The sequence below is a fragment of the Coregonus clupeaformis genome, unplaced genomic scaffold (genome assembly GCF_020615455.1).
Source record: "Coregonus clupeaformis isolate EN_2021a unplaced genomic scaffold, ASM2061545v1 scaf1659, whole genome shotgun sequence".
Lineage (NCBI taxonomy): Eukaryota > Metazoa > Chordata > Actinopteri > Salmoniformes > Salmonidae > Coregonus > Coregonus clupeaformis.
In genome coordinates this window covers 28,320-48,236 of record NW_025535113.1, presented here as the reverse complement: position 1 = coordinate 48,236, position 19,917 = coordinate 28,320, and positions in this window count along the sequence as shown.

The following is a 19,917-nucleotide window of genomic DNA, read 5'->3' as shown; positions in this document are numbered from 1 at the left end:
CATCACCGGCAACAACGTCACCTACGGGCACAAACCCACCGTCGCTGGACCAGACAGGGACAGGTAACTTCCACAAAGCTGTGAACGATCTGAGAGACAAGGCAAGGGAGGGCCTTCTATGCCATCAAAAGGAACATAAAATCCGACAATTAGGATCTGGCTAAAAACACTAGACAGTAGAGTCCTCATACCACCCGGCATCTGACTGTTATTGACAGACTCTGCATCACAGCCAAGCAGGGCCCCACAGAACAACGTGTGGAAACCGGTCAACAAGAAATGGTTTCAACACCTTAGTTGTCTCTAACCTTTTTAAAAAAACACTGTAACCTTTAATAACCTTTGGAGAACCATGGTCAGAGGAAAGCTTTCACAGCGGATGATGCTGTTGCTGTTTTTAAAGCCCACATAGAAAAAAGGTTCTGCACTCCTCCTACTGCCGATCGTCAGACATGGCCAGTGCCCCTCCCCCCCATGTTGATGTGTAAAAGGTCTCAGAGAGAAAGACAAAGAAAGAGAGAAGGACCCTGACATCAGACATCAGGAGACCCATGCTCTGTGGTAATGTCATATTGAGACCGTCAGGAGACCCATGCTCTGTGGTAATGTCATATTGAGACCGTCAGGAGCCCCATGCTCTGTGGTAATGTCATATTGAGACCGTCAGCAGACCCATGCTCTGTGGTAATGTCATATTGAGACCGTCAGGAGACCCATGCTCTGTGGTAATGTCATATTGAGACCGTCAGGAGCTCCATGCTCTGTGGTAATGTCATATTGAGACCGTCAGGAGCCCCATGCTCTGTGGTAATGTCATATTGAGACCGTCAGCAGACCCATGCTCTGTGGTAATGTCATATTGAGACCGTCAGGAGACCCATGCTCTGTGGTAATGTCATATTGAGACCGTCAGGAGCCCCATGCTCTGTGGTAATGTCATATTGAGACCATCAGGAGACCCATGCTCTGTGGTAATGTCATATTGAGACCGTCAGGAGACCCATGCTCTGTGGTAATGTCATATTGAGACCGTCAGGAGCTCCATGCTCTGTGGTAATGTCATATTGAGACCGTCAGGAGACCCATGCTCTGTGGTAATGTCATATTGAGACCAGAATACAGCAGTGATGACATGTACTTGACAGAACAATACAATAGCACTACTGACAGACAAACAAACGCTTGGCAAATCACCACGTTTCTAGTGTAGAAATGCTGATTAGTGTTCTGAGGTTATCCCTCAGATTACGCTGTTGAACCAATGACTTTTTGTATACCAGCCTACATGTTGTGTTGCATTCAGATTCCACATCTTGGCACTCAGAGAGAGATGACCCTGTTTCCAGTCCACATTGGGCTACCAGAGAGAGATGACCCTGTTTCCAGTCCACATTGGGCTACCAGAGAGAGATGACCCTGTTTCCAGTCCACATTGGGCTACCAGAGAGAGATGACCCTGTTTCCAGTCCACATTGGGCTACCAGAGAGAGATAACCCTGTTTCCAGTCCACATTGGTCTACCAGAGAGAGATAACCATGTTTCCAGTCCACATTGGGCTACCAGAGAGAGATAACCCTGTTTCCAGTCCACATTGGGCTACCAGAGAGAGATAACCCTGTTTCCAGTCCACATTGGGCTACCAGAGAGAGATAACCCTGTTTCCAGTCCACATTGGGCTACCAGAGAGAGATAACCCTGTTTCCAGTCCACATTGGGCTACCAGAGAGAGATAACCCTGTTTCCAGTCCACATTGGGCTACCAGAGGGATAACCCTGTTTCCAGTCCACATTGGGCTACCAGAGAGAGATAACCCTGTTTCCAGTCCACATTGGGCTACCAGAGAGAGATGACCCTGTTTCCAGTCCACATTGGGCTACCAGAGAGAGATAACCCTGTTTCCAGTCCACATTGGGCTACCAGAGAGAGATGACCCTGTTTCCAGTCCACATTGGGCTACCAGAGAGAGATGACCCTGTTTCCAGTCCACATTGGGCTACCAGAGAGAGATGACCCTGTTTCCAGTCCACATTGGGCTACCAGAGAGAGATGACCCTGTTTCCAGTCCACATTGGGCTACCAGAGAGACTACGTTTAGATTGTCATGCAGTATACTGTACCCTCAGTATTCCCAGTACTGACAGTAGAACACACCTGCTGCTCATTACAAAACACTCATTTTACAGGAATGTGTCATCTTGAACAACAGTACATGGATGTGACAGTTTACTAGGCTATGTAACAGCCCCGCCCCAGTGATTTATGTTGATAATAAAGCAGCCCCGCCCCAGTGATTTATGTTGATAAAGCAGCCCCGCCCCAGTGATTTATCTTGATAATAAAGCAGCCCCGCCCCAGTGATTTATGTTGATAATAAAGCAGCCCCGCCCCAGTGATTTATGTTGATAAAGCAGCCCCGCCCCAGTGATTTGTTGGTGATAAAGCTGCCCCGCCCCAGTGATTTATGTTGATAATAAAGCAGCCCCGCCCCAGTGATTTATGTTGATAATAAAGCAGCCCCGCCCCAGTGATTTATGTTGATAAAGCAGCCCCGCCCAAGTGATTTATGTTGATAATAAAGCAGCCCCGCCCCAGTGATTTATGTTGATAATAAAGCAGCCCCGCCCCAGTGATTTATGTTGATAATAAAGCAGCCCCGCCCCAGTGATTTGTTGGTGATAAAGCTGCCCCCCCCAGTGATTTATGTTGATAAAGCAGCCCCGCCCCAGTGATTTATGTTGATAAAGCAGCCCCGCCCCAGTGATTTATGTTGATAAAGCAGCCCCGCCCCAGTGATTTATGTTGATAATAAAGCAGCCCCGCCCCAGTGATTTATGTTGATAATAAAGCAGCCCCGCCCCAGTGATTTATGTTGATAATAAAGCAGCCCCGCCCCAGTGATTTGTTGGTGATAAAGCTGCCCCGCCCCAGTGATTTATGTTGATAATAAAGCAGCCCCGCCCCAGTGATTTATGTTGATAATAAAGCAGCCCCGCCCCAGTGATTTATGTTGATAAAGCAGCCCCGCCCCAGTGATTTATGTTGATAATAAAGCAGCCCCGCCCCAGTGATTTATGTTGATAAAGCAGCCCCGCCCCCAGTGATTTATGTTGATAATAAAGCAGCCCCGCCCCAGTGATTTATGTTGATAATAAAGCAGCCCCGCCCCAGTGATTTATGTTGATAATAAAGCAGCCCCGCCCCAGTGATTTATGTTGATAAAGCAGCCCCGCCCCAGTGATTTATGTTGATAAAGCTGCCCCGCCCCAGTGATTTATGTTGATAATAAAGCAGCCCCGCCCCAGTGATTTGTTGGTGATAAAGCAGCCCCGCCCCAGTGATTTATGTTGATAAAGCAGCCCCGCCCCAGTGATTTATGTTGATAATAAAGCAGCCCTGCCCCAGTGATTTGTTGGTGATAAAGCAGCCCCGCCCCAGTGATTTGTTGGTGATAAAGCAGCCCCGCCCCAGTGATTTATGTTGATAAAGCAGCCCCGCCCCAGTGATTTGTTGGTGATAAAGCTGCCCCGCCCCAGTGATTTATGTTGATAAAGCAGCCCCGCCCCAGTGATTTATGTTGATAATAAAGCAGCCCCGCCCCAGTGATTTATGTTGATAATAAAGCAGCCCCGCCCCAGTGATTTATGTTGATAAAGCAGCCCCGCCCCAGTGATTTATGTTGATAATAAAGCAGCCCCGCCCAGTGATTTATGTTGATAATAAAGCAGCCCCGCCCCCAGTGATTTATGTTGATAATAAAGCAGCCCCGCCCCAGTGATTTATGTTGATAAAGCAGCCCCGCCCCAGTGATTTATGTTGATAAAGCTGCCCCGCCCCAGTGATTTATGTTGATAATAAAGCAGCCCCGCCCCAGTGATTTGTTGGTGATAAAGCAGCCCCGCCCCAGTGATTTATGTTGATAAAGCAGCCCCGCCCCAGTGATTTATGTTGATAATAAAGCAGCCCTGCCCCAGTGATTTGTTGGTGATAAAGCTGCCCCGCCCCAGTGATTTGTTGGTGATAAAGCAGCCCCGCCCCAGTGATTTATGTTGATAAAGCAGCCCCGCCCCAGTGATTTATGTTGATAATAAAGCAGCCCCGCCCCAGTGATTTATGTTGATAATAAAGCAGCCCCGCCCCAGTGATTTATGTTGATAAAGCAGCCCCGCCCCAGTGATTTATGTTGATAATAAAGCAGCCCCGCCCCAGTGATTTATGTTGATAAAGCAGCCCCGCCCCAGTGATTTATGTTGATAATAAAGCAGCCCCGCCCCAGTGATTTATGTTGATAATAAAGCAGCCCCGCCCCAGTGATTTATGTTGATAATAAAGCAGCCCCGCCCCAGTGATTTATGTTGATAAAGCAGCCCCGCCCCAGTGATTTATGTTGATAAAGCTGCCCCGCCCCAGTGATTTATGTTGATAATAAAGCAGCCCCGCCCCAGTGATTTGTTGGTGATAAAGCAGCCCCGCCCCAGTGATTTATGTTGATAAAGCAGCCCCGCCCCAGTGATTTATGTTGATAATAAAGCAGCCCTGCCCCAGTGATTTGTTGGTGATAAAGCAGCCCCGCCCCAGTGATTTGTTGGTGATAAAGCAGCCCCGCCCCAGTGATTTATGTTGATAAAGCAGCCCCGCCCCAGTGATTTGTTGGTGATAAAGCTGCCCCGCCCCAGTGATTTATGTTGATAAAGCAGCCCCGCCCCAGTGATTTATGTTGATAATAAAGCAGCCCCGCCCCAGTGATTTATGTTGATAATAAAGCAGCCCCGCCCCAGTGATTTATGTTGATAAAGCAGCCCCGCCCCAGTGATTTATGTTGATAATAAAGCAGCCCCGCCCAGTGATTTATGTTGATAATAAAGCAGCCCCGCCCAGTGATTTATGTTGATAATAAAGCAGCCCCGCCCCAGTGATTTATGTTGATAAAGCAGCCCCGCCCCAGTGATTTATGTTGATAAAGCTGCCCCGCCCCAGTGATTTATGTTGATAATAAAGCAGCCCCGCCCCAGTGATTTGTTGGTGATAAAGCAGCCCGCCCCAGTGATTTATGTTGATAAAGCAGCCCCGCCCCAGTGATTTATGTTGATAATAAAGCAGCCCTGCCCCAGTGATTTGTTGGTGATAAAGCTGCCCCGCCCAGTGATTTGTTGGTGATAAAGCAGCCCCGCCCCAGTGATTTATGTTGATAAAGCAGCCCCGCCCCAGTGATTTATGTTGATAATAAAGCAGCCCCGCCCCAGTGATTTATGTTGATAATAAAGCAGCCCCGCCCCAGTGATTTATGTTGATAATAAAGCAGCCCCGCCCCAGTGATTTGTTGTTGATAAAGCTGCCCCGCCCCAGTGATTTATGTTGATAAAGCAGCCCCGCCCCAGTGATTTATGTTGATAAAGCAGCCCCGCCCCAGTGATTTATGTTGATAAAGCAGCCCCGCCCCAGTGATTTATGTTGATAATAAAGCAGCCCCGCCCCAGTGATTTATGTTGATAATAAAGCAGCCCCGCCCCAGTGATTTATGTTGATAAAGCAGCCCCGCCCCAGTGATTTATGTTGATAAAGCTGCCCCGCCCCAGTGATTTATGTTGATAATAAAGCAGCCCCGCCCCAGTGATTTGTTGGTGATAAAGCAGCCCCGCCCCAGTGATTTATGTTGATAAAGCAGCCCCGCCCCAGTGATTTATGTTGATAATAAAGCAGCCCTGCCCCAGTGATTTGTTGGTGATAAAGCAGCCCCGCCCCAGTGATTTGTTGGTGATAAAGCAGCCCCGCCCCAGTGATTTATGTTGATAAAGCAGCCCCGCCCAGTGATTTATGTTGATAATAAAGCAGCCCCGCCCCAGTGATTTATGTTGATAATAAAGCAGCCCCGCCCCAGTGATTTATGTTGATAATAAAGCAGCCCCGCCCCAGTGATTTGTTGGTGATAAAGCTGCCCCGCCCCAGTGATTTATGTTGATAAAGCAGCCCCGCCCCAGTGATTTATGTTGATAAAGCAGCCCCGCCCCAGTGATTTATGTTGATAAAGCAGCCCCGCCCCAGTGATTTATGTTGATAATAAAGCAGCCCCGCCCCAGTGATTTATGTTGATAATAAAGCAGCCCCGCCCCAGTGATTTATGTTGATAATAAAGCAGCCCCGCCCCAGTGATTTGTTGGTGATAAAGCTGCCCCGCCCCAGTGATTTATGTTGATAATAAAGCAGCCCCGCCCCAGTGATTTATGTTGATAATAAAGCAGCCCCGCCCCAGTGATTTATGTTGATAAAGCAGCCCCGCCCCAGTGATTTATGTTGATAATAAAGCAGCCCCGCCCCAGTGATTTATGTTGATAAAGCAGCCCCGCCCCAGTGATTTATGTTGATAATAAAGCAGCCCCGCCCCAGTGATTTATGTTGATAATAAAGCAGCCCCGCCCCAGTGATTTATGTTGATAATAAAGCAGCCCCGCCCCAGTGATTTATGTTGATAAAGCAGCCCCGCCCCAGTGATTTATGTTGATAAAGCTGCCCCGCCCCAGTGATTTATGTTGATAATAAAGCAGCCCCGCCCCAGTGATTTGTTGGTGATAAAGCAGCCCCGCCCCAGTGATTTATGTTGATAAAGCAGCCCCGCCCCAGTGATTTATGTTGATAATAAAGCAGCCCTGCCCCAGTGATTTGTTGGTGATAAAGCAGCCCCGCCCCAGTGATTTGTTGGTGATAAAGCAGCCCCGCCCCAGTGATTTATGTTGATAAAGCAGCCCCGCCCCAGTGATTTGTTGGTGATAAAGCTGCCCGCCCCAGTGATTTATGTTGATAAAGCAGCCCCGCCCCAGTGATTTATGTTGATAATAAAGCAGCCCCGCCCCAGTGATTTATGTTGATAATAAAGCAGCCCCGCCCCAGTGATTTATGTTGATAAAGCAGCCCGCCCCAGTGATTTATGTTGATAATAAAGCAGCCCCGCCCCAGTGATTTATGTTGATAATAAAGCAGCCCCGCCCCAGTGATTTATGTTGATAATAAAGCAGCCCCGCCCCAGTGATTTATGTTGATAAAGCAGCCCCGCCCCAGTGATTTATGTTGATAAAGCTGCCCCGCCCCAGTGATTTATGTTGATAATAAAGCAGCCCCGCCCCAGTGATTTGTTGGTGATAAAGCAGCCCCGCCCAGTGATTTATGTTGATAAAGCAGCCCCGCCCCAGTGATTTATGTTGATAATAAAGCAGCCCTGCCCCAGTGATTTGTTGGTGATAAAGCAGCCCCGCCCCAGTGATTTGTTGGTGATAAAGCAGCCCCGCCCCAGTGATTTATGTTGATAAAGCAGCCCGCCCCAGTGATTTATGTTGATAATAAAGCAGCCCGCCCCAGTGATTTATGTTGATAATAAAGCAGCCCCGCCCCAGTGATTTATGTTGATAATAAAGCAGCCCCGCCCCAGTGATTTGTTGGTGATAAAGCTGCCCCGCCCCAGTGATTTATGTTGATAAAGCAGCCCCGCCCCAGTGATTTATGTTGATAAAGCAGCCCCGCCCCAGTGATTTATGTTGATAAAGCAGCCCCGCCCCAGTGATTTATGTTGATAATAAAGCAGCCCCGCCCCAGTGATTTATGTTGATAATAAAGCAGCCCCGCCCCAGTGATTTATGTTGATAAAGCAGCCCCGCCCCAGTGATTTATGTTGATAAAGCTGCCCCGCCCCAGTGATTTATGTTGATAATAAAGCAGCCCCGCCCCAGTGATTTGTTGGTGATAAAGCAGCCCCGCCCCAGTGATTTATGTTGATAAAGCAGCCCCGCCCCAGTGATTTATGTTGATAATAAAGCAGCCCTGCCCCAGTGATTTGTTGGTGATAAAGCAGCCCCGCCCCAGTGATTTGTTGGTGATAAAGCAGCCCCGCCCCAGTGATTTATGTTGATAAAGCAGCCCCGCCCCAGTGATTTATGTTGATAATAAAGCAGCCCCGCCCCAGTGATTTATGTTGATAATAAAGCAGCCCCGCCCCAGTGATTTATGTTGATAATAAAGCAGCCCCGCCCCAGTGATTTGTTGGTGATAAAGCTGCCCCGCCCCAGTGATTTATGTTGATAAAGCAGCCCCGCCCCAGTGATTTATGTTGATAAAGCAGCCCGCCCCAGTGATTTATGTTGATAAAGCAGCCCCGCCCCAGTGATTTATGTTGATAATAAAGCAGCCCCGCCCCAGTGATTTATGTTGATAATAAAGCAGCCCCGCCCCAGTGATTTATGTTGATAATAAAGCAGCCCCGCCCCAGTGATTTGTTGGTGATAAAGCTGCCCCGCCCCAGTGATTTATGTTGATAATAAAGCAGCCCCGCCCCAGTGATTTATGTTGATAATAAAGCAGCCCCGCCCCAGTGATTTATGTTGATAAAGCAGCCCCGCCCCAGTGATTTATGTTGATAATAAAGCAGCCCCGCCCCAGTGATTTATGTTGATAAAGCAGCCCCGCCCCAGTGATTTATGTTGATAATAAAGCAGCCCCGCCCCAGTGATTTATGTTGATAATAAAGCAGCCCCGCCCCAGTGATTTATGTTGATAAAGCAGCCCCGCCCCAGTGATTTATGTTGATAAAGCTGCCCGCCCCAGTGATTTATGTTGATAATAAAGCAGCCCCGCCCCAGTGATTTGTTGGTGATAAAGCAGCCCCGCCCCAGTGATTTATGTTGATAAAGCAGCCCCGCCCCAGTGATTTATGTTGATAATAAAGCAGCCCTGCCCCAGTGATTTGTTGGTGATAAAGCAGCCCCGCCCCAGTGATTTGTTGGTGATAAAGCAGCCCCGCCCCAGTGATTTATGTTGATAAAGCAGCCCCGCCCCAGTGATTTGTTGGTGATAAAGCTGCCCGCCCCAGTGATTTATGTTGATAAAGCAGCCCCGCCCCAGTGATTTATGTTGATAATAAAGCAGCCCCGCCCCAGTGATTTATGTTGATAATAAAGCAGCCCCGCCCCAGTGATTTATGTTGATAAAGCAGCCCCGCCCCAGTGATTTATGTTGATAATAAAGCAGCCCCGCCCCAGTGATTTATGTTGATAATAAAGCAGCCCCGCCCCAGTGATTTATGTTGATAATAAAGCAGCCCCGCCCCAGTGATTTATGTTGATAAAGCAGCCCCGCCCCAGTGATTTATGTTGATAAAGCTGCCCCGCCCCAGTGATTTATGTTGATACTAAAGCAGCCCCGCCCCAGTGATTTGTTGGTGATAAAGCAGCCCCGCCCCAGTGATTTATGTTGATAAAGCAGCCCCGCCCCAGTGATTTATGTTGATAATAAAGCAGCCCTGCCCCAGTGATTTGTTGGTGATAAAGCAGCCCCGCCCCAGTGATTTGTTGGTGATAAAGCAGCCCCGCCCCAGTGATTTATGTTGATAAAGCAGCCCCGCCCCAGTGATTTGTTGGTGATAAAGCTGCCCCGCCCCAGTGATTTATGTTGATAAAGCAGCCCCGCCCCAGTGATTTATGTTGATAATAAAGCAGCCCCGCCCCAGTGATTTATGTTGATAATAAAGCAGCCCCGCCCCAGTGATTTATGTTGATAAAGCAGCCCCGCCCCAGTGATTTATGTTGATAATAAAGCAGCCCCCCCCAGTGATTTATGTTGATAATAAAGCAGCCCCGCCCCAGTGATTTATGTTGATAATAAAGCAGCCCCGCCCCAGTGATTTATGTTGATAAAGCAGCCCCGCCCCAGTGATTTATGTTGATAAAGCTGCACCGCCCCAGTGATTTATGTTGATAATAAAGCAGCCCCGCCCCAGTGATTTGTTGGTGATAAAGCAGCCCCGCCCCAGTGATTTATGTTGATAATAAAGCAGCCCCGCCCCAGTGATTTATGTTGATAAAGCAGCCCCGCCCCAGTGATTTATGTTGATAATAAAGCAGCCCCGCCCCAGTGATTTGTTGGTGATAAAGCAGCCCCGCCCCAGTGATTTATGTTGATAAAGCAGCCCCGCCCCAGTGATTTGTTGGTGATAAAGCTGCCCGCCCCAGTGATTTATGTTGATAATAAAGCAGCCCCGCCCCAGTGATTTGTTGGTGATAAAGCAGCCCCGCCCCAGTGATTTATGTTGATAAAGCAGCCCGCCCCAGTGATTTGTTGGTGATAAAGCAGCCCCGCCCCAGTGATTTGTTGGTGATAAAGCAGCCCCGCCCCAGTGATTTATGTTGATAAAGCAGCCCCGCCCCAGTGATTTGTTGGTGATAAAGCAGCCCCGCCCCAGTGATTTATGTTGATAATAAAGCAGCCCCGCCCCAGTGATTTGTTGGTGATAAAGCAGCCCCGCCCCAGTGATTTATGTTGATAAAGCAGCCCCGCCCCAGTGATTTATGTTGATAAAGCAGCCCCGCCCCAGTGATTTGTTGGTGATAAAGCAGCAATATACAAATGGCCTCATTTCACGGAAACAACAACGGTGCTGAAACGGAGAGGGACCTACCTAAAATTGTCCAATAAGAAAAAAACACTTGTTTTTTTGTCTCTCCGTTGTGAAAAGTTTTGCTACGATGTGCACTAATGAATACACCCGTTTTTTTTTTATTTCCACACCGGATGCTTACTGGCTGCTTTTAATTCATGATTGGAATTCATTTTTATTCGTGAGCCTGAATAACCTAGCTGAAGCTCTTCTCTCTATTACCCTTCATATGATAAATCAGCCTTTGGGCAGGTGTGCAGCTGTGGGTGACATCACAATGAGAATGGAATCTTTCAGGAGGCAGTGGTGTTCCAGAAGCACTGAAAATTGATGTTGCTATTCATGACCCAAGTTCCCAACGGAGGCTGTCGTATAGCCTGAAACGTCAATATTTCCATGTTTCTAGCATGCATGTTTTTCAACAAAAAAAAATAAAAAGGTCCAAAAATAACTTATTGATGCCAAAGTTGAACACCCAGATATCAAAAGATAGAAACCCCCATTCTCTTGGCTCCAGAGGCCCAGGGCACAAGTCGGAGATCCTTGTGGCCTGGGGACCCAATAATATTCACATGGATGTCACAAGTTCTACACACTATAGCCTACAGGCTATAGGACCATTCAGGCTAACTCATTCCTCATCAGTCCACTGGTAGGTTCCACTATAATACAGACAGACAGACTACCTGCATTTTTTACAGAAACTGACTGGTAGTATGTCAATTAGATATCTGTATTTCATTTTCAAAAAAAATGTGCTAACATTTCTAAAAACATGTTTAGATGGGTGAGAGAAAAATATATATTGAATTCAGGCTGTAACACAACACAATGTGGAATAAGTCAAGGGGTGTGAATACTTTCTGAAGACACTGTATTTCCAGCCTCCAAACAATGGTGAATGGAAAGAGACATCGGTTACACATAACACCACAGAAGTGTAATGACATTTTGATGTGGCTTGTTTCAGAAACTGGACAGATGAAGCTACTCTGTTATGATGTGGCTTGTTTCAGAAACTGGACAGATGAAGCTACTCTGTTATGATGTGGCTTGTTTCAGAAACTGGACAGATGAAGCTACTCTGTTATGATGTGGCTTGTTTCAGAAACTGGACAGATGAAGCTACTCTGTTATGATGTGGCTTGTTTCAGAAACTGGACAGATGAAGCTACTCTGTTAAGATGTGGCTTGTTTGCGTCTGACAGGCTACGGTTTGCTGTGATAACATCTTCCAGAGCGTCATAGTATTGCAAAGTTTAAAAGCACATTTTTAAAATGTCTATAACAACGTAGGTCTAGGCTCTGCAAAACCCATTTATAGACGCTAACTGTTTAGAACCTGTAGACGATATTATCTTACGGCCGGGGGAGTTCTGTTCAGATCCCCAACGCTCGTTCTGAACGTTAAAAAACGCATCGCTTGCGGTACGGTTTTTGAAACATAAGGAACGTATCTTTCATATCAGTGAGAAATTGTTTGTTTTTTTAAAGTTCCATTCAGGTCTGTCTGTTAACGTGCAAATAACGCGGGACATGTTTGTCGCCTGTAAATTGTTTTGACGCCATTAATCAAGTCTCTATTTCTTCACAGCACGGCCCCCCGTGGGAAACAAACCCACAACCCTGGCGTTGCAAGCGCCATGCTCTACCAACTGAGCTACAGGGGGACTAACTCATCAATATCATAGTCAATAGTGTGAGAGCTGGAGGAAGTGAGAGCGAGAGAGTGGGAGGGACAGTGGGGAGAGAGGGAGGGACAGTGGGGAGAGAGGGAGGGACAGTGGGGAGAGAGGGAGGGACAGTGGGGAGAGAGGAGGAGACAGTGGGGAGAGAGGGAGGGACAGTGGGGAGAGAGGGAGGTGGGGGAGAGAGGGAGGTGTGGGGAGAGAGGGAGGGACAGTGGGGAGAGAGGGAGGGTGGGGAGAGAGGGAGGGACAGTGGGGGAGAGGGAGGGACAGTGGGGAGAGAGGGAGGGTGTGGGGAGAGAGGGAGGGACAGTGGGGAGAGAGGGAGGGTGTGGGGAGAGAGGGAGGGGGTGGGGAGAGAGGGAGGGTGTGGGGAGAGAGGGAGGGTGGGGAGAGAGGGAGGGTGTGGGGAGAGAGGGAGGGTGGGAGAGGGGGAGGTGTGGGGAGAGAGGGAGGGCAGTGGGGAGAGAGGAGGGATATGGGGAGAGAGGGAGGGGTGGGGAGAGAGGAGGGTGTGGGGAGAGGGGGAGGGTGTGGGGAGAGAGGGAGGGTGTGGGGAGAGAGGGAGGGTGTGGGGAGAGAGGGAGGGTGTGGGGAGAGAGGGAGGTGTGTGGAGAGAGGGAGGGACAGTGGGGAGAGAGGGAGGGTGTGGGGAGAGAGGGAGGGCGGGAGAGAGGGAGGGACAGTGGGGAGAGAGGGAGGGACAGTGGGGAGAGAGGGAGGGACAGGGGGGAGAGGGAGGGACAGTGGGGGAGAGAGGGAGGGAGGGGGGAGAGAGGGAGGGACAGTGGGGAGAGAGGGAGGTGTGGGGAGAGAGGGAGGGTGTGGGAGAGAGGGGAGGGTGTGGGGAGAGAGGGAGGGTGTGGGGAGAGAGGAGGTGGGGAGAGAGGGAGGGTGTGGGAGAGAGGGAGGGACAGTGGGGAGAGAGGGAGGGACAGTGGGGAGAGAGGGAGGGACAGTGGGGAGAGAGGGAGGGACAGTGGGGAGAGAGGGAGGGTGTGGGGAGAGAGGGAGGGTGTGGAGAGAGGGAGGGACGGTGGGGAGAGAGGGAGGGACAGGGAGAGAGAGGGAGGGACAGTGGGGAGAGAGGAGGGCAGAGAGGGAGAGGTGGGGAGAGAGGGAGGGTGGGGGGAGAGAGGGAGGGTGGGGAGAGAGGGAGGGTGGGGAGAGAGGGAGGGTGGGGGAGAGAGGGAGGGGGGGAGAGAGGGAGGGTGGGGAGAGGGAGGGTGTGGGGAGAGAGGGAGGGACAGTGGGGAGAGGGGAGGGTGGGGGGGAGAGAGGGAGGGACAGTGGGGAGAGAGGAGGGGGAGAGAGGGAGGGACAGTGGGGGAGAGAGGGAGGGACAGTGGGGAGAGAGGGAGGGACAGTGGGGAGAGAGGGAGGGACAGTGGGGGAGAGAGGGAGGAGACGTGGGGAGAGAGGGAGGGTGGGGGAGAGAGGGAGGGTGGGGGAGAGGGAGGTGTGGGGAGAGAGGGAGGGTGTGGGGAGAGAGGGAGGGTGTGGGGAGGCCTATGTGTGTAAAGTTATCTGAACAGTACAGATGGTTGCAGTGTTTTGTTTTCAGAACATTGTTGGACGAGTTTAAAAGCTCTGTTCTTTGTATCTATAGAGAGTTATTTTTTCCTCTAGTCACACATTTAGAACGACTGAAGCTTTACCAGTACTTAAAGGTGTGAGAGAGAGAGAGAGAGAGAGAGAGAGAGAGAGAGAGTGAGAGTGAGAGTGAGAGTGTGTGCAAGTGTTAAACTTCAAGAACATTGATCAGAGGGAGTAGGCCCACTGAACCAGTGATCCGAGGGAGTAGGCCCACTGAACCAGTGATCCGAGGGAGTAGGCCCACTGAACCAGTGATCCGAGGGAGTAGGCCCACTGAACCAGTGATCCGAGGGAGTAGGCCCACTGAACCAGTGATCCGAGGGAGTAGGCCCACTGAACCAGTGATCCGAGGGAGTAGGCCCACTGAACCAGTGATCCGAGGAGTAGGCCCACTGAACCAGTGATCCGAGGGAGTAGGCCCACTGAACCAGTGATCCGAGGGAGTAGGCCCACTGAACCAGTGATCAGAGGGAGTAGGCCCACTGAACCAGTGATCCGAGGGAGTAGGCCCACTGAACCAGTGATCAGAGGGAGTAGGCCCACTGAACCAGTGATCCGAGGGAGTAGGCCCACTGAACCAGTGATCCGAGGGAGTAGGCCCACTGAACCAGTGATCAGAGGGAGTAGGCCCACTGAACCAGTGATCCGAGGGAGTAGGCCCGCTGAACCAGTGATCCGAGGGAGTAGGCCCACTGAACCAGTGATCCGAGGGAGTAGGCCCACTGAACCAGTGATCAGAGGGAGTAGGCCCACTGAACCAGTGATCAGAGGGAGTAGGCCCACTGAACCAGTGATCCGAGGGAGTAGGCCCACTGAACCAGTGATCCGAGGGAGTAGGCCCACTGAACCAGTGATCCGAGGGAGTAGGCCCACTGAACCAGTGATCAGAGGGAGTAGGCCCACTGAAACATTGGAAGCATTAATAGCTGTAGTTATGTTAGTGACTTTTTTGTTGTTTATGGTGAAAATGTTATTAAAACATTCAGTCCCTTACAACCAAAGCATAGTGTGCCTGGAACTCAATACACTGCTTTTAAAATAAAATAAAAGATGAATTGTGTAACATATCTCCACGTAACATCGCTTGTTTACGGAAGACTTAAAACGGCCACCTGTGCTAATTATACTCAACAAAAATATAAAAACGCAACATGCAACAATGTCAACGATTTTACTGAGTTACAGTTCATATAAGGAAATCAGTCCATTGAAATAAATTAGGCCCTAATCTATGGATTTCACATGAGTGGGTGGGCCTGGGAGGGCATAGGCCCATCCACTTGGGAGCTAGGCCCACCCATTGGGGAGCCAGGCCCAGCCAATCAGAATTAGTTTTTCCCCCCCACAAAAGGGCTTTATTACAGACAGAAATAATCCTCTGTTTCATCAGCTGTCCGGGTGGCTGGTCTCAGACGATCCCGCAGGTGAAGAAGCCAGATATGGAGGTCCTGGGGCTGGCGTGGTTACACGTGGTCTGCGGTTTTGAGACCGGTTGGTTTGAGACTGCCAAATTCTCTAAAACGACGTTGGAGGCGGCTTATGGTAGAGAAATTAACATTAAATTATCTGGCAACAGCTCTGGTGGACATTCCTGCAGTCACGCTCCCTCAAAACTTGAGACATCTGTGGCGTTGTGTTGTGACAAAACAGCACATTTTAGAGTGACCTTGTATTGTCCCCAGCACAAGGTGCACCTGTGTAATGATCATGCTGTTTAATCAGCTTCTTGATATGCCACACCTGTCAGGTGGATGGATTATCTTGGCAAAGGAGAAATGCTCACTAACAGGGACATAAACAAATTTGTGCACAACATTTGAGAGAAATAAACTTTTCTCACTGATATCGAAGATATACCAGCATATATTTCGGTAAACCGTTTCGCAAGCGATGATTGACGTTTCTAAACGTTAAAACACATTCGGAATTGTAGGCCAGTTCACACGCAACCAACCGTGGGGGGAAGCTAGGTTTAACTGCTGAAAACCCTACAGATAATAAGAAGGGTTTGAGAGTTAGACTCTGCACAGAAAGTCCATTACAAATTACATTCAAAGTCACATAACTGATGCGCTAGAAGCATGTAACCAAACAAGCTATTGTTGGTGATATTGCAAGACGCGATAGGCCGCCAATCGAATCAATTCAACAGTGCAAAGTGTAAACCTCTACTCACCAAGTCCACTCATTTCTTGTCTGATAGCAAGACGGTTCCGTTCGTCGGCTATCGCCTTCAACATCTCCTGCAGAGAATGGTCCGGTTCTCCGTTCTCCTCCGCCACCGGCCCGACCGTCTGACAAACACTGGGAAAGGACGCCATCCCCAGCCCGGGCTCATGACAGTCCTACCACGGTAGATCCACCCCGGTCGACAGGGAGAAGGACAGAGCGGTGGTGGGGATACCGCGCCGTGTCTCCAATAAAACCACCCACGGACAATCCACGGGATGAATTCCAGACAATATTTACCAATAACACTGTCCCCTTGTCTGGTGACCGAGAAGAAACGGGGTGACCGTTGAATGTTTAAAGCCCCTGAATGGGAGACTTCCGTCTGGCTCTCTAGATCAGCTGGGGATGACGGCTCACACTTCCTGGATATTATCCAGAACAACAGAGAACTTTTAAAGGGAAAGTCACCATTTTTCGTCTTCTCATAAATTGATTTTGGGTGAGCGCTTCAATTCGAGCCAACTGTCAAATACCAGAGAGCACAGCGCAGACACATTGTTACAAATCAAATACATTGATCTCTCCTAGATATGTTTCTCATGCTTGGATGACATTGCCCTTGGTCTCGAGGTGGCGGGAAGGGAAGCAGCGGCTGTTCCGTGCTAGCTCGTGGTGGTTGGTCTCGAGGTGGCGGGAAGGGGGGCAGCGGCTGTTCCGTGCTAGCTCGTGGTGGTTGGTCTCGAGGTGGCGGGAAGGGGGGCAGCGGCTGTTCCGTGCTAGCTCGTGGTGGTTGGTCTCGAGGTGGCGGGAAGGGGGGCAGCGGCTGTTCTGTGGCAGCGGCTGTTCCGTGCTAGCTCGTGGTGGTTGGTCTCGAGGTGGCGGGAAGGGGGACAGCGGCTGTTCCGTGCTAGCTCGTGGTGGTTGGTCTCGAGGTGGCGGGAAGGGAAGCAGCGGCTGTTCCGTGCTAGCTCGTGGTGGTTGGTCTAGAGGTGGCGGGAAGGGGGGGCAGCGGCTGTTCCGTGCTAGCTCGTGGTGGTTGGTCTAGAGGTGGCGGGAAGGGGGGCAGCGGCTGTTCCGTGCTAGCTCGTGGTGGTTGGTCTCGAGGTGGCGGGAAGGGGGGAAGGGGGCAGCGGCTGTTCCGTGCTAGCTCGTGGTGGTTGGTCTCGAGGTGGCGGGAAGGGGGGAAGGGGGGCAGCGGCTGTTCCGTGCTAGCTCGTGGTGGTTGGTCTTGAGGTGGCGGGAAGGGGGGAAGGGGGGCAGCGGCTGTTCCGTGCTAGCTCGTGGTGGTTGGTCTCGAGGTGGCGGGAAGGGGGGAAGGGGGGCAGCGGCTGTTCCGTGCTAGCTCATGGTGGTCTCCAAAGATGACGGAATTGGCACGAGCCTTTCTTTCAGTAGCCTACACTATGTTTTCAACAGTTCACACAGGGTTCCTCCAAGTTCTCGATGCAATGATTTATAAGCATGTTTAATGTTTCAGACAGTCATCAACTGTCAATCACAGCACAGCCCGTTCAGTAGGCTACAAGCACAGCCTGTCCGGTTTCTCGTTTCAGAACTGATATGTAGGCCTACTACTGTACAAGGCATCATCACACACAGCCTAATCATGTCCGCAGTTCATGTCAATCATGCCAATCGTCAATAAATAGCCTGGTTCAGCGCTTATCGCACGGTATGATGAAGAATGGCCTATAAAATCCTGTTGTGGATGGACTCAAATATTAATGTAAGACCATAGAGAATGCTAGAGGCCTCTAGTGGCCAAAAGGGCGAATTTAACATGGGGCAGCGCCGTGGAGGGCTTCCACCATGCTGCCGCCATTTTAAAAGCAGTCAAAGTAGTCAACTGGGTGGGGTTTCCTGTGGGTTGTAGCCTCGATGACGCTGCCCACGCTGTCAGAGACGCTATAAAAGGCACAGATATAAAGACGAGTCCTCTATCTCTCTCTATGTGTGAGACGGAGCGACGTGTAGGCTCTCTGCCGTTTCCAGCTTGTCATGGGGCCATGGCTCGCAGTGTCTCCCGAGCCGCTGGCATTAAAACAGCCAATCATGTGAGCCCCCTCTGATGTCATTGTTGCCAAAGGAAAAAGATGATGTCATTTCTACCCTAGGCCATAATATACACCAGGATACAGACTGCTCCACAGCAACTCCCTCCGCTCACAGGAGAACCACTGTCTCTATTTATACACCTTCCAAATGGCGACCTATTCCCTTTATAGTGCCCTACCAGAGCTCTGGTCAAAAGTAGTGCACTATAAAGGGAATTGGATGTGATTTTGGAATACATCCTAAGCTACTGAGCGGTCCTCTGTAGCTCAGCTGGTAGCGCACGGCGCTTGTAACGCCAAGGTAGTGGGTTCGATCCCCGCGACCACCCATATGTAAAAATGAAAGCACGCATGACTGTAAATCGCGTTTGGATAAAAGCGTCTGCTAAATGGCATATTATTATTACTGACACTCCTCACAGTGGGTTAGTGGGAGAACAAGAAATACAAATGTATTTATATTTTATTCCCATTGAGGTCGTAACAGCAATAAAAATTATGAGGTACTCACATGTATTTTTTTTTTACTACCATCTTCCAATATTAAATAAATAAATAAAAGGCTGTGCAGATTAGACGGGCCTACACTAAAACAAGAGAGGAAGTGGTTTGTCATTTGGACAATGCTGTATTCTGCAACCCATGAAATGGCATTTAAACAAACAATATTCCCGACAACCAGTGATTGTGCTTTCCTCTCAGTAGATAATGAAACTAGATAAGGCTGTAATACCGGTTTACTAAACCTTGACACAGCGACAGAACTGGCTCGACAGGAGGTTGTGCAACAGTAACCCTGTTTGTTTAATTATCTCTGAAAGGTAAATTATAATTATAATAATAATAATATGCCATTTAGCAGACGCTTTAATCCAAAGCGATTTACAGTCATGTGCACATACATTTTTATGTATGGGTGGTCCCGGGGATCGAACCCACTACCCTGGCGTTACAAGCGCCATGCTCTACCAATTGAGCTACAGAGGACAAATTATCATTGTTTGGATTTCCATAGCGCTTTTCCAGATGTCCAGCCTCAAAGTAGAACAGTGAGGCTGCAACGATGTAATACCGGTTTACTAAACCTTGACCCCGGCAGTTGGCACAGACACAGATCTGAATGTCAGTCTGGACAGGTGGGGGGGTTGTACAACCATTTATTATACTGAACAAAAATATAAACACAACATGCAACAATTTAAAAGATTTTACTGAGTTATAGTTCATATAAGGAAATCAGTCAATTGAAATAAATTAATTAGGCTCTAATCTATGGATTTCACATGACTGGCAATACAGATATGCATCTGTTGGTCACAGATACCTTTAAAAAAAAAAGGTAGGGGACGTCGATCCAGAGCATCCCAGACATGCTCAATGGGTGACATGTCTGGTGAGTATGCAGGCCATGGAAGAACTGAGACATTTTCAGCTTCCAGGAATTGTGTACAGATCCTTGCGTCTTGGGGCCGTGCATTATCATGCTGAAACATGAGGTGATGGCGGCGGATGAATGGCACGACAATGGGCCTCAGGATCTCATCACGGTATCTCTGTGCATTCAAATTGCCATCGATAAAATGCAATTGTGTTCGTTGTCCGTAGCAGATAAGCCCACCGCCACCATGGGGCGCTCTGTTCACAACGTTGACATCAGAAAACCGCTCATCCACTCAACGCCATGCATGTGGTCTGCGGTTGTGAGGCCGGTTGGACGTACTGCCAAATTCTATGGTAGAGAAATGAACATGAAATTCTCTGGCAACAGCTCTGGTGGACATTCCTGCAGTCAGCATGCCAATTGGACACTCCTTCAAAAAACTTGAGACATCTGTGGCATTGTGTTGTGTGACAAAACGGCACATTTCAGAGTGGCCTTTTATTGTCCCCAGCACAAGGTGCACCTGTGTAATGATCATGCTGTTTAATTAGCTTCTTGATATACCATACCTGTCAGGTGGATGGATTATCTTGACAAAGGAGAAATTATC